The 17,023-nt window shown below is 41.3% G+C and overlaps 1 protein-coding gene across 1 annotated transcript in view; it reads left to right on the top strand.

Moving 5' to 3' along the window:
• Window positions 1-228: 228 nt before the first annotated feature.
• C12H19orf12 (chromosome 12 C19orf12 homolog) overlaps window positions 229-17,023 on the top strand; it is a 79,444-nt gene continuing 62,649 nt past the window's right edge. Inside the window, exon 1 of the mRNA XM_025183694.2 lies at window positions 229-356. The gene's annotated coding sequence lies outside the window, so the exon portion shown is untranslated. The remainder of the gene's footprint in view (window positions 357-17,023) is intronic.

Genomic DNA, 17,023 nt, shown 5'->3' on the forward strand with positions numbered 1-17,023 from the left:
AGTGGGTAGTGCCAAACTCACATTGTGTTTTTAATATCTGCTGTAAAAAAAGGGCAGTTACCCTCAATACTGATAACACTCAAAAAGCCAATCTTCAGTTGTTCTGACAACATGGAAGGAACTGAAGTACAATCATGAGTTGTAAGAAAAGTTTTTTAAATGGTGAACAGGGTAGATAGCAAGTATGTATGCTGAAAGTAACACTGGTTCTGTTTCTGCTGTTTACAGCGCTCATGCTCTGACAGCAGATGTCAGTGTATCAGAGACTGCTAAGGCTGCTGAGCTCTTCCTCGCTGATGGTGTTGTATTGACTGGCACAGCTACTGGAATGCAGGCTGATCCTAAAGAATTGAAAGGTGAGAGCTGTCACATGAAGGTCGAGCAACAACCAGTGAATCATCTTCTGGATTAATATAGAGAGAAATCCATACATTCTCTGTTGTAAAAACAGAAACTTTCTTTAACTATAGAGTTTGATTTGGTCTAGCACAAACCATAGTGATTTGGGTTTGGGTTTGGATATACAATACAGGTTGGATTTCCCTGGTCTGTCACCTTCAGGACCTGACTGGTCCCAAACGAGGGGACCAGATTTATTCTCTTTCTGGGTCCAAAGAACAGAGACATCAGATTGATGATACAAAGTACATTCATTTGTGTTGCTTTCACTTTTGTGTCATGAATATAACAAACCCAGTATCCTGGATTTGCTTTGAGTGATGCAGCCTACATGCTGAGATTTTGTGATAGTATGGCAATTCTTCATTTAAGAGTATTGATAGTTTTGAATTGTTAATTGGAGAGGGACCTCTTGAAAAATCAGTACTCTTGAGTAGGAAATGACAGTTTGATCACAGTAATATTGGTAATCTCCCTAAATGAATCAGACCTATAATACACAAAGATGAATGTTGGTGTGAGTAGGTTTTGAATTTCAGAAGTCTTGTGTTAAAAGTACAGTGTTACAAAGACGACTTCAAGTGGAGACAAAATTGGATACCTTTCATCATGTTATAAAATGTATAATTTAAAATAGTTTATGCCAACTTAAGCTTTGATCTGATCGGCTGCCTTTTGAAAGCAAAACTGAAAAAGGAGTTGAGATTTTGCCCTCTCCTTTTCCAGCTTTGTTATGCAACAATACAGAAATGCTAGTGCCTTAGTTGTGGATGTTTTGAATTGAATATGAGAGAGGAAAGAAATGTTTCTGTCAAGCAAGGTAACTCTGTATAGGGGCTGGAATTTTGTTTGGTTTTAGTTTGTATAGATAGCTTAATTCAAGCCTCTGAACTCTAATATTTTGCCGTGATCAGCTGTGACCAAAGGCCCTTTCACATGATATCCTGGGGAATCTCTCACATATTAATCTTTGTAAATCTTTTATAGATGACTACAAATATGCTGCTTTTCCTCTGTTTATGAGTGAAAGCAAGCAGAAGCCTCTTGAGGCAGCTACCAGTCCATCTACTCAGCAGCTAGCAGGCACAACTTACGGAGTTAGTGAATATTGGCCTCTATGTATACCCACCTACTTTGGTTCTACAGAGTACCTAAGCAGCATTGCTCTAGGAAGTAAGGGACTGAGAGTCCTATTGCACTCTGACACTGCCAGGCCATTGAGAAGCAGGCATTAGAATACTGAGCAATTTATGTTGCACTTAATTTCTTAGCAGCATATACTGCCATTTGAGAATGTGTTTATCTTTGGTCTACAATATAGATTAGAATTAGATTATACTAATTGTAGTATAAAAACTTCTATGGTGGGTAATTTTTTTACACTGGTCCTACTCTAAATAGCTCAAGGTTTGCTTTTGGAGGATAAGTGCTTTCATCTTTAGATTGTGAGTCTATATCCAGCCCAGGTTGGAAGTTACTAAAAAGTTTTTACTATCTAAAGACTAACAATTGCATTTGATGGACAGTGGGAAAATGAGTTATTGGTTTCAGTCCAGTAACCACTAGACAAGTGCCTTTCTCACAAAAACTAGCAGGATAGTTAGCAATAATTTTCACCTTTGTTGCCATTGTTCACAGAAGGGTCATGGAGACCCATTCATCCTTCTACACATAAGTGGTTCACTTCGGTTGTGGTAGAGACACATTGCTGATACCCATGTTGTACCTATTCCATAGATTAAAAAGAGGACTTTTGAAAGCACTAAGCATAATGATGGCAAAAAGCCTTTTGAATTGACTAAAATGTGTTATAGTGCAGCATTTACCATAAACACAGCAATATGTATGGTACAATTCTTATTGCATATGAAAAACTGTTAAAGAAAAGTATTTGAGCAAGCTCTTGATGCATTGTTTAATTTTGCACTGTTGCCTTATTTTAAAGCTCTGAGTTTTTGGCCTTTATTTCATGCAACTTGTGCATATCGTAATTCGCAAGCTTTCATTATGCTTTACTGCTAAACACTATTTCATCTGTCATGAATGCAGATATATTTTCAAAAGAAAGAGCATAATGCCCCCTAGTTAGTTACTGAAGCAGAGTATAATAGTGTAAACTTTGAGATCTCATCACATAGAATACCTAATCACAAAATTAACCTCTCTTCTCCCTATCTGAAAAAGTACATTAGCTTGAGAAGAGTTGGCTTAAGAGTTATAAACAAGGTTTTGAGTTTAGAGTCAATTAACAGATATAATGAATAATGTTTAATTCTATGCAACGATCATCATACTCCACTGATTCCCGTAATGCTGTTGCCTATTTTTTTAAGTTAGAATTTGGGCAAAGTGAGAGTCGTCTTAAGCAACACCAAAAAGTAAACCATTTGATATGCATCAACATTACATCTTACTGTGTGAAAGTATCTGTTTAAAATAATGTTAGTGACTCTTTGTAATGTAGTGCCAAATTAGGACAGTAGGGTTGATGAATGTTCCCTATCCTGGTACATTGTGCCTGGCTCCACTGTCCATACAGAAAGGGACAGATCTATGTGTGGAAGGTCCACTTCACACACAGATAACAAAGGATCCAAGCACCCTGATGTAATTTAAGGAAGCCTTTGGTGTAGCATGTTTCCGTTTTCATTGTCTTTGGTTTTGCTTCTTAGACTTCTCTCAGGCCCATACATCAGCTTGGATCAGTAGTGGGCAACCTGCAGCCCATGGGTCACATGCAGTTTGTCAAGATAAGATGCGGACAGGCTGCCAGACAGGCTGTTTACTTGGTGCTCACAGGTCTGGCCACCTCCAGCTCCCATTGGTGGAAATAGTACATTGCGGCCAATGGAAGCTCAGCAACCATATCTGTAGGTAAAAGGTAAACAACTTCTCTGGCAGCCTGCTAGTAGCTTACCATGATGAACCGCGTGCAATCCTCATGTTGCCCACCACTGAGTTAGATATTCTACTCTTTCTGCATGATCAGTTTACTTACTGACATAATATAATTACAGGCAGTCCCCGGGTTACGTACAAGATAGGGACTGTAGGTTTGTTCTTAAGTTAAATTTGTATGTAAGTCGGAACTGGAGTCCAGATTCAGCCGCTGTTTAAACTGACCAGCGGCTGACTACAGGAAGCCTGAGGCAGAGCTGCTCTGCCCCGGGCTTCCTGTAGTCAGCCGCTGGTCAGTTTCTGCAGCGGCTGACTTGGGGACGCCTGGGGCAGAGCAGCTGGGGCGCTGCCGGGTTGGTCCCGCAGCGCCGCTCCTCGGCGCTGTGGGACCAACCCGGCAGCACCCCAGCTGCTCTGCCCCAGGCGTCCTGATACAGCCGCTGCTGAAACTGACCAGCAGCGGCTGAATCAGGACGCCTGGGGCAGAGCAGCTAGGGTGCTGCCGGGTTGGTCCAGTAGCACCGAGGAGCAGCGCTGCGGGACCAACCCAGCAGCGCCCCAGCTGCTCTACCCCAGGCATCGGTGCGAAAAGCCTGGTCTGCTGGGGGGGAGAGGCGCACTAGCTGCGCCCCCCCCTCCCCCCAGCAGACCAGGGAGACACAGGCGGCAGGACCGCCGAGATGCGCCGTGGTCCCGCCGCCCGCGGCTTTGCTCCACGTCTCCCTGGTCTGCTGGAGCGGAGACGCGGAGGACTCGGGCAGCAGGACCTCCTGCGTCCTCCGCGGCGAGAAAAGCCTGGTCTGCTGGGGGGGGGGAGGGCGACTAGCTGTGCCCCCCTCCCCCCCAGCAAACCAGGGAGACGCGGGCGGCAGGACCGCCAAGACACGCCACAGTCCTGTTGCCCGCGTCCTCCGCGGCTTTGCTCCACGTCTCCCTGGTCTCCTGGGCCCCCCAGCAGACCAGGGAGACGCGGAGCAGCTTTTCTCGCTGTGGAGGACGCGGGCGGCGGGACCACGGCGTGTCTGGGCGGTCCACTGCCCGTGTCCTCCACGGCGAGAAAAGCCCCGTTTGTATGTAGGGATCCGATGTAAGTCGGATCCACGTAACCCGGGGATTGCCTGTATATAGTGCCTGCAATAGTCTAATGCACTTTTCATAAAAACAAATGCAGACTTGTGGCCGAATCTTCTTGGGAGAGCAGTTGAGTATTGCAATACATATCTGTGAAAAGAATGTAATCTTAAATCTGTAAAGCTGATATGATTCTCTTAATAGGTAGACCATTGTATAAATAAAATTCTGATTTTTTATTTTGTTCAGTAATAAAATGGGAAGCTAATGATAAACAAGACTCCTGTCAGAATATAAAATAGGCATGCAAAGGATTATAGCCTGATTTACCTGATGTGTCTAATTTAGGGCAGGGCTTTGCTTAAAATTGTCTTACACTATAGGATGGGCTTGTTCTATGTTTACATTATGTGAAAAGAGATGCTTTTTTTAGACCAGGAGTGGGCAATAATTTTTGACCGGGGGCCACTTCAGAAATTTTTGAAGTGGTCCCAGTCCACCCCAGAAGGAGCAGGGCCTCAGGCAGAAGGGGTAAGGCCAGGACACTTCTGTGCTTCTCCACCCACAGACCCTGATTGGTCTGGGGGTGGGGGAGTGTGCAAAGTCTTTGTCCCTCTCCACCTCCCCTGAGAGAACCACCAGCTGTTTTGAACAGCTTGCAGTTTCCTCTAGGTACCCATGCCCCTGACGGTGGGAGGAGACTTAGCGTGCTCCCCCCTGCTGCACCTAGCTCAATCAGGGCCTGGGGAGCGGGAGCATGTGAAGTCTCTTGCTCCCTGCCCCCTGCCCTGCAAGGAAGTGCTTAGAGTCAACTGCCGGCTGAGCAGCAGCTGGGAGTTGACTTTAAGTGCTGAGCCCCTTGTAGGGCAGGAAGAGACTTCACGCACTCCCCCTGCCTACAAGCCCTGATTGGCCTGGGGATGGGCAGAGCACACGAAGTCTCCTCCCACTCTGCCCCCGTCCTGCAAGGAGCATGCGGTGCTTAGAAGCAGACTGGCACTAAATAATTAGCCTTTCTTATAACATTATTAAGACGTTACGCTTCATATGAAACTTTTAAATAAACATTGTTTTCTTGAATAACAAGAAGTCCTGTGGCACCTTATAAACTAACAGATTTATTGGAGTATAAGTATGCATCTGACTAAGAGGGTCTTTGCCCACGAAAGCTTATGCTCCAATAAATCTGTTAGTCCAGTGGTCCCCAACCTTTTGGGGCTACTGGGCGCCTGGGGGTGGGGCCACACATGCGCCACGCGCTCGGGGCGGGGACCGTGCATGCACTGCACGCCGAGGGGCAGCACCACGCATGTGCCATGTGCCCGGGGTGGGGGGCAGCGCATGCGCCGGGTGCCTGGGCCCCGGGGCACAAGAATGGCTCGGGACAGCCCTGGTCACTAGGCAGGCGCACATAAATGCCCCAGCGGGCACCGCGTTGAGGACCACTGAGTTAGTCTATAAGGGTCTGTCTACACTAGCTCGTTAGTTTGAGCTAGGTAGGGTAATGAGGGCAAGCGGAGTTGCAAATGAAGCCCGGGATTTAAATGTCCCGGGCTTCATTTTCATGTTCCTGGGTGCCGCCATTTTTAAATCTTCCTTAGTCCGAACTCCGTGCCCGCGGCTACACGCGGCACAGGGTAGGTAGTTCGAATTAAAGATCCTAATTCAAACTACTGTTACTCCTCGTGGAGTAACTATTTCCTACACCATTTCCTTTGATGAAGCAAATAGAGCATCCAATCCTGCAAGGTACTTAGTCACTTTTTTGAGAACCAGTTTTGAAGTTAATACTGATAGACAAGTTCAGCACCTGTTAGAATAGGGTCTTCGTTATTGTTTTCTGAGATGGATTTTTTTTCTGAGATTTTTTTTCCAGAAAGGCTCTTGTGCAAGAGGGGGTTTTTGCACAAGAAAGAGCAGTGTAGACTGCGCCTTCTTGTGTAAAAGCCCCTGTGCAAAAATGGTGGCTCATTAAGTATGCAAATGAGGCATGACGATATTCATTGCCACGCCTCATTTGCATGTGTTCTTGCATGAGAGAGTGCAATATTATAGGCGTAGCCCCAGTGAACAAAGTCAACTGAATAAATCTGAGGGAAATTCATCCTTGAGTACAAGGACTGCACATGGGCTGAATAGGATTTTCAGGGTTCCATAAGCCTTGTCTTCTGCCCAAGAGTAAATGTCATCATTTGCAGCCTTGTGAAGACATAACTTTTTAAGTGACATGTTACTTCTAGATAAAATAATATGCTGCTTTATGTCCCACTGCACTTTTAAAAGAAAAACGTCTTTACTAGCATTGCCTTTGACCTGCAAATAAAGTAGATGGGGTTGGCCAAATAGTCCTCGTGACTATTGTTGGTTTCTCTATTTCCCTTCCCCTAAATTACAAGAAATAGAGAATCTTTTCCTTTTTTCCTTTCATGGGGAATAAGATTGTTTTGCTTTCTCTTCCCTGAATCTCTTTTTAGTCCTCAGCATAGCATAAATTCAGCAAAGAGACCCGGTAGAAATACACACTGCTCCAGTACTATTATTGTGATTTAAACTGATAACTAAAGAATTGTAATGAGCACAGCACTATTGAATAGTTCTGCCATTTTAAAAATCATGCCCCTCCCCCCAAAATCCCATAATAAATGGAAATAAGATCTTATTCTTTTTGATGTTACACTTTATTTACCTTTTGAAAAGACTTGTTTTCTTTTACATTTGGGATGAGAGAGAAATTAATAACACAGTTAAGAATCCTTATGTTGATGTTTAAGTAATTTCCATAGAAATAGATTCTATCCCCCAAGAAACTGGGTTGGAACGTGACCCGGGTTCCATTCTAAGTGCCACTGTAATATAAGTAATGATTGCCTCTTCCTATGTGTTTGTACAGCATCTAGCAAAACGAGGCTGACCGCATTTGGATAGGAGGTGCTGCTGTGATATTAGTAACAAGGGAATACAAGATCCTGAAGAATCCTTATACTTCTGTTTTGCAAGGGGAGCTCCTCAAAGCTCAATTCAGCAGAGAGGCTTCTTGAGCATCTTTGGTCAGCTTGGTTTGTGTGGGCAGGAGAAGAAAGGGCTAGTAAAAGAGTACAAGTGAGGCCAGTGGGTTCACTGCCAAATAGTCATCGCCCCATGTGGAGTAGAGGTCACACGAGTGCCTGTTAGTTGTTTCACTTCCAGGCTTTGCCTCTTCCTCAGCACTGAAATTGCCTTGGGATGCATGGCCAATGGTGGTCTCCTGCGATCCCAGCTCTCTTTCTTTTGCTTGAATAACACTATACAAAACAAATGCAATTTTGTTAGTATGCAGTGTTGTTGTAACCAGGTTGGTCTCAAGATATTAGAGAGACAAGATGAGAGAGGTAACACCTCTTATTTATTGTCTGTTGGTGAGAAAGACAAACTGAAAAGCTTACATGCAACTGCTTTTCTTTTGTTAAGTCATTCCAAGATTACTACAGACAAGCCATGTAATTCTTCTACAGACAAGCCATGTAATTCTTTACCAGGGAAACCAAGACCATGTGTTTCAGATGGTCAATGTCATTGTTAGCAAAGTATTGGTTAGAAATTGGTTAAGTCATGGCTGGTTAATTTTGTGTGTCTATAATTTTAAGGATGGAAGAAAGGAGAAAGATTCTAGAACAGGCTTAGCCCTAAAGTTGGATTTACAAACATGGCTTTCTTCATTCTAGAAGTTGAACATGCTGTGAAGATTCCAGTGCTGATTGGATCTGGAGTGACACTGGAGAATGCAAGGAACTTCTTGGGTGCAAATGCTTTAATAATTGGTTCATATTTCAAGAAAGATGGTTACTGGGCAAATAGTGTTGATCCTGACCGAGTAAAGACATTTATGGATCATATGGGTAAATTGAGAAAATGAATTTATTAACATATAGTATTGTGTTTGTGTAGAATAAAATCTGGCCACAACACAACTTCTGTAGAGTTATCATACACATTAGGGATGTTAGCTATCGAGTAATTGAATAGTCTGTGTAACCTCATGAATTCTTATCAGTTATACCACTATTTGATAGTGGGGATGCAACCAGCAGCTAGTGTGCTCTGACCCCACTCCTGGGGAGCCCCTTGTCACTCTGTGCTGCTGCCAGGCAGGAGCCTGTCTGTGCAGGGAGCCAGTTTAAAAACCAGCTCCCTGAGTAGACCAGGTGCCTGCTACCCTGGAGCTGGTGCTGGGCAAACCAGCTTTAAAGTCCTATAGTCGATGACATGTTGACATCCCTAATACACATCTACTGTGATATACCATGCACAAGTAACCTCCATAAGTATTCATGGCCGTTGCATTGGGATTGGTGTATACAATATTACATTTTTAAAAAATAATCTCCGTGGCTAGCCAATAAATCTGGTGTAATTTTAAACAAAACCATTGTTCTCAGTTTTATTTGTAGAAGGCACATTTTTTCAGCTTTCTATTCCGGGTACTAATACAAAATTGTGTGTCAGAAGTTTTCACGGTTTTTTACAATAAAGAATTTGTGCAGCTTAAGAGGCTGTAGTACACGAATGTTGATCACAATATTAGCTGAGTTTTGTTTTACATGTGGAATATAATAGCTCCACCCTTGGAGCCACCGTACTGCCAACCCAGCGTATAAGGGACTTCCTGAAGATAGGGTAGATGTGTGGGTTCCTGCATGGTGCTGGGGATAGGACATTTGCCTGGCGAGCCAAGGGTGGTGGGCTCTAGCCCCAAGATTACAGCCACTGATATTGTAAATTGGGCAGGTCAGTTACCTGCTATGTGCCTCAGTTTCTCCATCTTTAAAATGGGGATAGTAATACCTACTTTACAGAGGTGTTGTAAGGTATAATGAATGAGGGTTTATAAAGCAGTTTCATCTAATAAAAAGTACAATAAAAGTTCTGATAAATATACTTTAAAGTTAATTTATTCATTTCTGAATACTAGTTACATCCATCACTAATTTAGGACACTCAGCAACTGCACCTCCCAGTTATGTGTACCACCCTATCTACAACTTTCTCGAGGTTATTTCCATCTCCATGGCTGATGTGACCAAACAACATAATTTCTGAGAGCAGAACTCTTTTCTCAAACATAAGCATTTGTTTTGTTCTCGATCCAGGAGATACATGAATCTATGCCAGGACTGAGTTTTAAAGGCTTCGGTTTTCTTCTTGTAATACACATTAGTTCTCTGAGATTCACCATAAGTTGCTGTGGGAAAAAAAAATGAACTTTTCACCAGATGACCCTGTGCATGTTTCAAGAGAGCACAGTTTTCCCACACGTTTATAAGGGAGACCATGGCTGAATAAGCAATCTCTTGTCTTCTTCTGATTTCTTTAGAATAGCCTACTTGGTTGGATATGTAGGATCCCAGATAATTAAATTAATTTACTTGACCATTAATCTTGATGTCCACTGACATCCTAATGTTATTGTCAACATATATTGTCAACATATAGTGTCAGCATATTTGCATTTTCAACCCTTTCAGGAATAGTCCATATTTCTCATTGAGGGTATGTCTACACTACATGGCTCGTGGGATGAGGTTTACTGGGGTGGTGAACAAAGGCTTTTGATGTTGACTGCGGAGCGTCCAGACTACCGCGCTGTGCCACCAAACAGCTGATCGGCACACCGCGGCAGCCATTTTGATGTAAATGAAGCGGCAATTATTTAAATCACTGCTTCATTTTGCTATGTCTACAAAGCTGATCTACATGGCTTCGTCGATGGAGCCATGTAGTGTAGACATACCCTAACTGTCTTGAACCGATTCTAGCATTTGTAGAATTCCATTGATGGTTTCAACAGAAAGTATATCTGAGGTCAGGAAATGGTGTCCACAAGTATAAATCCTAGTTCTTTCCACTTTATCAAAACCTTTAGGTCCAATTTCAGAATAATTCTGCGAACCTGTTAAAAAAAAAACTGGGGGATAGACTGCTCTGTTTTCTCCTATGTGGCAATGGAAAACCACTGCTTTTCACACCATAGTCTGTTGATGGTGGAGAATTGTGATGAATTAGATGCTTTGGGATTCCCATGTCTGCCAGTATTCTCCAGAGATGCTCATGAGGGATGATATCAAATGCTTTGGAGTAGCCAGAGAAATGCCTAATTCCTGGATTTCTGGATATTCCTCATCTCTCTCTTAAATCAACTGGTGGTGGTGGTAGTTTTGCTTATCATTTGCTTTGTGCAGTCCTGAATTATAAAGAAGAACACTTTACTTGCATGCTATATCAGGGAGATGGTACGATAGTTACTGCTCTCTGATATATTTCTTTTCTTTGGTAAGAGCAGAAAAATTCCCTTTGTCAAATCATCCAGTCAATTTCTAGTCATTCATGCACTGTTACAGATTTTCCATATGAGATCAATATCGCCAATCGCTTTTAGCAATTCTGCTGGCACATTATCTACACCTGGTGCTTTTCCAGGCTTCATTTTCATAAAAGCATGCACCACTTCCTTTAACATCACCACTTCCTTGATGGCTCTGGCTCTGTACTCTTTTTTTTCATCCTGTATTGAAAGTGGCCCTGATGAAGCATAGAGGTTGGCACAGAAATCTCTCTCTGTTTGAAATCACCACCTTCAGTAAGAACTCTGTTGTCATGAAGATCCTTTGTTGTGTGGAAAACTTCTTACTAAAATGTTTGACCTCCATGAATATGCCATGCCTTTTGTTTTGATACTCTTTTAATTCTCGGGTTCTTTAATTCTCGGGTTCCTCACATTTTGCTCTAGTGTATTTTCTCTTGTTTCCTAGGGTCTGTCTTTCACTCTGTCTGCTTAGTTCCTTATATTCTTTCCTGCATTCTACAGTCTCTAAGCCAGTTGCAGGCCATGTCTCCACTTACTGGAGGATCAACACTCCGGCAATCGATCTTCCAGGGTTCAATTTAGTGGGTCTAGTAAAGACCCACTAAATCAAACACTGAAGGCACCCTTGTTGGTACCAGTACTCCTCACTGTCGTTTTTGAGAAAGGGAAGTTGACAGGAGCGTTTCTCCCACCTGCCTCCCATTGTAGAGACAGCTCCACACTCACTTAAGAAAATTCGACTCCTGCTACGTTATTCACCCTGACAGTTAGGAAGTTTTTCCTAATGTCCAACCTAACCGTCCCTTACTGCAATTTAAGCCCATTGCTTCTTGTCCTATCATAAGAGGCCAAGGAGAACAATTTTTCTCCCTCCTCCTTGTAATACCCTTTTCGATACTTGAAAACTGCTATGATGTCCCCTCTCAGTCTTCTCTTTTCTAAACTAAACAAGCCCAATTCTTTTAGCCTTCCAGCATAACTCATGTTTTCTGGACCTTTAATCATTTTTGTTACTCTTCTCTGGATCTTCTCCATTTTCTGCACATCTTTCTTGAAATGTGGTGCTCAGAACACCTGTTAATGCATCCCAGAATCATGTTTGCTTTTTTTTCAACAGTTTCTCACTAGCCCATGTTCAACTTGTCATCCACTATGACCCCTACATCCTTTTCTGCAGTACTCCTTCTTAGATAGTCACTTCCCATTCTGTATGTGTGAAACTGGTTGTTCCTTGCTAAGTGGAGTACTTTGCATCTTTTCTTATTAAACTTCATCCTATTTACCTCAGACCATTTCTCCAGTTTGTCCAGATCATTTTGAATTATGACCCTATCCTCCGAAGCACTTGCAACCCCTCCCAGCTTGGTATCATCTGAAAACTTAATAAACGTACTCTCTATGACATAATCTAAATAGTTGATGAAGATATTGAACAGAACCAGTCCCAAAGCAGACCCCTATGGAACCCTGCTTGTTGTTCTCTTCCAGCATGACTCTGAACCATTAATAACAATTCTCTGAGACTCGTTATCCAGCCTGTTATGCACCACCTTACAGTACCCCTATCTAGGTTATATTTTCCTACTTCATTGATAAGAATGTCGTGCAAGACCATATCAAATGCTTTACTAAAGTCAAGGTATACCACGTCCACTGCTTCTCCCTTATCCATAAAACTTGTTTTCTTATCAAAGAAAGCTATTGGATTGGTTTGATATGATTTGTTCTTTACAAATCTATGCTGGCTGTTACTTATCACCTTATCTTCCATATGTTTGCAGATTAATTCCTTAATTATTGCTCCATTATCTTTCCTGGCACAGAAGTTAAACTGGCTGATTTGTAGTTTTCTGGGTTGTTGTTATTTCCCTATTTATAAATGGGCACTATATTTGCCCTTTTCCAGTCTTGGAATCTCTCCTGATTTTCATGACTTATCAAACATGATAGCTAAAGGCTCAGATGCCTCCTCTATCAGCTCCTTGAGTGGTCCTGGATGCATTTCACCAGGCCCTGGTGACTTGAAGGCATCTAACTTTTCTAAATAACTTTTAACTTGTTCTTTTTTATTTTAACTTCTAAACCTATCCCATTTTCATGGCCATTCATTATAATAGGCATCCTGTCACCATCCATCTTCTTGATGAAAACCAAAAACGAAGTCATTAAGCTTTTTCGCCATTTCCAGATTACCTGTTACTTTTTTCTCCCTCTTTACTGAACAATAGGCCTACCCTGTCCTTTGTCTACCTCTTGCTTCTAATATATGTGTAGAATGTTTCCTTGTTACCCTTTTTGTCTCTAGCTAGATTGAGCTTGTTTTGTGTCTTTGCCTTTCTAATCTTGCCCCTGCATACCTATGTTGTTTGCCTATATTCATCCTTTGTAATTTGACCAAATTTCCATTTTTATAAGATTTCTTTTTTATTTTTAGATCATGTAAGATCTGGTTAAGTCAAGGCGGTCTCTTGCCATACTTTCTATCTTTCCTATGCAGTGGAATAGTTTGCTTTTGGGCCCTTAATGATGTCCCTCTGAAAAACTGCCAACTCTCTTCAGTTGTTTTTCTTCTTAGTCTTCCTTGCCATGGGACCTTACCTACCAGATCTGAGTTTACTAAAATCTGCCTTACTGATATCCATTGTTTCTGTTTTGCTATTCTCCTTTCTACCGTTCCTTAGAATCATAAACTCTGTTATTTCATGATCACTTTCACCCAAGTTGCTTTCCACTTTCAAATTTTCAACCAGATCCTCACTATTTGTTAAAATCACATTTAGAACAGCTTTCCCCCAAGTAGCTTTCTCAGCCTTGTGAAATAAAATAATATCTTCAAGGCAGTCCAAGAATTTATTGGATAATCTCTGCCCCATTGTGTTAGTTTCCCAATATATGTCTAGATAGTTGAAGTCCCCAACACCACCAAATCCTGTGCTTTGGATGATTTTGATTTTTAGAAAGTCTCATCCACCTCTTCTGTCTGGTTAGGTGGTCTGTAGTAGATCCTTGACTTGACATCACCCTTGTTTTTACCCCTTTTAACCTAATGCAGGTTTTCTCAACAAGTCTCTCTCCTATGTCCATCTCAACCTCAGTCTAAGTGTATACATTTTTAATTTCCTCTCTTTTTTTTCCCCCTGCCTGTCCTTCTTGAGCAAGGTGTACCCTTCTATACCAACATTCCAGTTGTGTGTATTATCCAACCAGATCTCTGTGATACCAACTATGTCATAGTTGTGTTTGTTTATTAGCACTCCAACTTCTTCCTGCTTATTTTCCATACTTCTTGCATTTGTACACAGGTATGTAAGATAGGGTACGTCTAGACTACAGGCTTTTGTCGACAGAGGCTTTGTCGACAGATACTGTCGACAAAGTTTCTGTCGACAAAGAGCGTCTAGACTACATCCAGTTCTGTCGACAAAGCAAGCCGCTTTGTAGACATGAGTGTAGACGCAATGGACAGTGTAGATGCAATAATGCCTTCTGTTGACGGGACTCTGTCGACAAAAGGCATTATTCTTCATAGAATGAGGTTTACCGCCGTCGACAGAACTTGACGGTAGTGTAGGTGCAGGTATAGTTTTGTCAACAAAAGTCCACTTTTGTCGACAAAACCCTGTAGTCTAGACACAGCCCTACTGACTTAATTTTGCCTCCCAGTTGTGCCTTCTCCCTCCTTTATCTCTATTATAGCTCATGCTCCCTCCCATTTCCAACCCATTTCCCAGGTCCCCATGTTGTTCACTTACCAGTGGGCTTTGGTCACCTTCCCTTGGTTTACATATAAGTTATATGTAAACTTATAGGATATTGGGTGGAAACAGATGATTACTGTAGCAGACTTCAACTAAACATATTCCTCTCATTTTGTAAACCCAGACAATTGTTTCCTTGTATTTTTGTACGGTAGCCCCTAGCTCCAACTTCCATGTTCAAGTCTTCACATATTAGGGTGATGTCTTCACTTTGTTTTAATGAGTTGCTCTTCAAATCATTCATATAGAATGCCATAAATTGTGCCATCATCATCTGCTGTCATAGAGGCATAAACCTGTATGATCAACATTTTAACTGCCTTTGCTTGAAGGCAGATTGTAATGATTCTATCGCTGATTGGATTATAGCCAAGTACACACTTTGATGTCTCCTTGGATAAAATAAAGTTCTAACCCTTTTTCTCTCACTTTCTTGGAACCTGAGTGTGCGCCACATACGCATCCACTGTTATGAAATGACTTCTGCCATTCTATCACAGCTCAGATTCCACATATCTCTCTTACATCTTTGATCATAGTGGCAAGGTTCCCTTCATACATACCCCTCACAATCCTACTCTGAGAATTCTTTTATAAACATTCAGGTCATTCTTTTCCTTGATGCAGGCATTAAGCACGTCCCAAATGATTTGGTCCACAACATCCCAACTGCAACTGGTACTCTTAATGACTGGAACCTCCTTCCCTGAATAATTTTATAAGCCTTTTGACGTGGGAATTGTCTCACCGTCCAGTGTCACACATGGATCATCTTGCCTTTGTTCTGTCATGATTGGTCTCATGGGAGAAAATGCAGGGGGGTGGTTTTCTATTGCGTTCCCTCTGTTTTGTGGCAACCATTGCATAAATCATGATTTTAGTAAATCATCCCTTTTTGATGGCATTTCCTCCATTGGAAGTCCCACTACCTTCTCCAGGAGCTCATCTGTCTGAAGCCATTAGTACTTCCTGAGGCTTCAGCCAGTTGTAAGTGGTACTATCTACTTCCATTAGAGCAGTGTTTCCCAAATGGTGTTCTGCGGAACCCTGGGGTTCCGCGAAGTGAAAATAAGGGTTCCTCAAGAAAATTCCATTACAACAACATTTTATGATTTAAAAAATAATTAAGATTGTGATTTTTGTTTTTAAATATGTGCAATTAAACTAAATGTTGATCTCATGAGCTTGTTTAGCATTTGTTTATTATTACCTTGACCTATTTGTGGTCTGCTTTTTCAGCTCTATGTTATTAGGGATTCCACAAAATTATTTTGAGTTTAAAAGGGTTCTGTAGCCGAATACATTTGGGAAACACTGCATTATAGCATTAAGCTCGCTTAAAAATGCTATACCACAGCCATTTTTTTAAATTGAGAAATGGATTCACTTACCGTACTTAAATGAAAAGTAAGTATAAATAGTAAAATATATTTAAATAGAGTTCATTGAATTTTTTGAAAATTTGATAAAATATTTTACTAAAAAATATTTGAAATGGAGATGTAATGCTGTTTTCAGACTAGTTAATACAGCTCTTCACCTCTCAAGATTAGTATTCGTGATGTTGCAGACTTCCAAGATCCTTCCTAATACACACAAAGGTAATTATGATGGAACCCTTTCTTGTAGTGCTAAAGGATAAACATAGATTTTCATTTTTCATGAAGAATTCTTCATCTTAGAAATCAATATGAGATACATTTGGACATCTCTTAAAGCTAATAAATTATTACACATCAAGTTTATTTTCCTTAGTCAAAAAAAGGTCTAGATGTCATTGTGCACTTATGTAAAATCAGATAATGATAGAAGTAGTAAAATGTTTGAAAACTCTTTTTAGTTCTTTGAGTTCATAATGTGAAAAAAAAATGTGATGTTTTGGTAAGAATGATGTGGACCCAGACATAGTCTGCATGGGTACATTTCAGATAGGTATTTTTATATGAACACCATAAATGAAAGAAAAGAAACCACATGATACGATGTTTATAATGATCTACATGTATTTTGCAGATTCATTAGGGATGAGTTGAAAATGTACTAAGTTCATGAAGAGGTCAAATTACCATTTTTATTTACAGTTCTGACTATATTTTGATTATTCTTTAATTTTTGATAATTTGGCTCTAAAGTGGATAAAACCCAGCATCTGAAATGTCATGAATGTATAAGATGTGTGTATTTTCATTCTTTGGTACTGTGAGTGAAGACTGTGCATTGGGGGTCTTTCCCTCTTTCCACTGACATCTGTGTGTAGCTTCCATTGATGCTAATGTAAATTATTTTGGATATAACAAAAGATAAATGTAAACCCATTGTAAGTTGGTAGAGTCCCCACCTAGCTCCATACAAAAGTGGCACACTCATTGTAGAGCCAAAACATCACTTTGTTTTGTAAAAATAAAGGTAATTCCAAAAAATATAGTATACAACTCTACCTAAACCTTCACCCATGATCCTTCCTCCTGGACTTACTGGTCTGTCCCATGTTTCCACCAAAGGCTATTGAATCCTGTGACTTGCTGTGACCTGTAGAAAGTGCCATTTGTCTATGGCA

This window comes from Pelodiscus sinensis, chromosome 12, assembly GCF_049634645.1.
Source record: "Pelodiscus sinensis isolate JC-2024 chromosome 12, ASM4963464v1, whole genome shotgun sequence".
Lineage (NCBI taxonomy): Eukaryota > Metazoa > Chordata > Testudines > Trionychidae > Pelodiscus > Pelodiscus sinensis.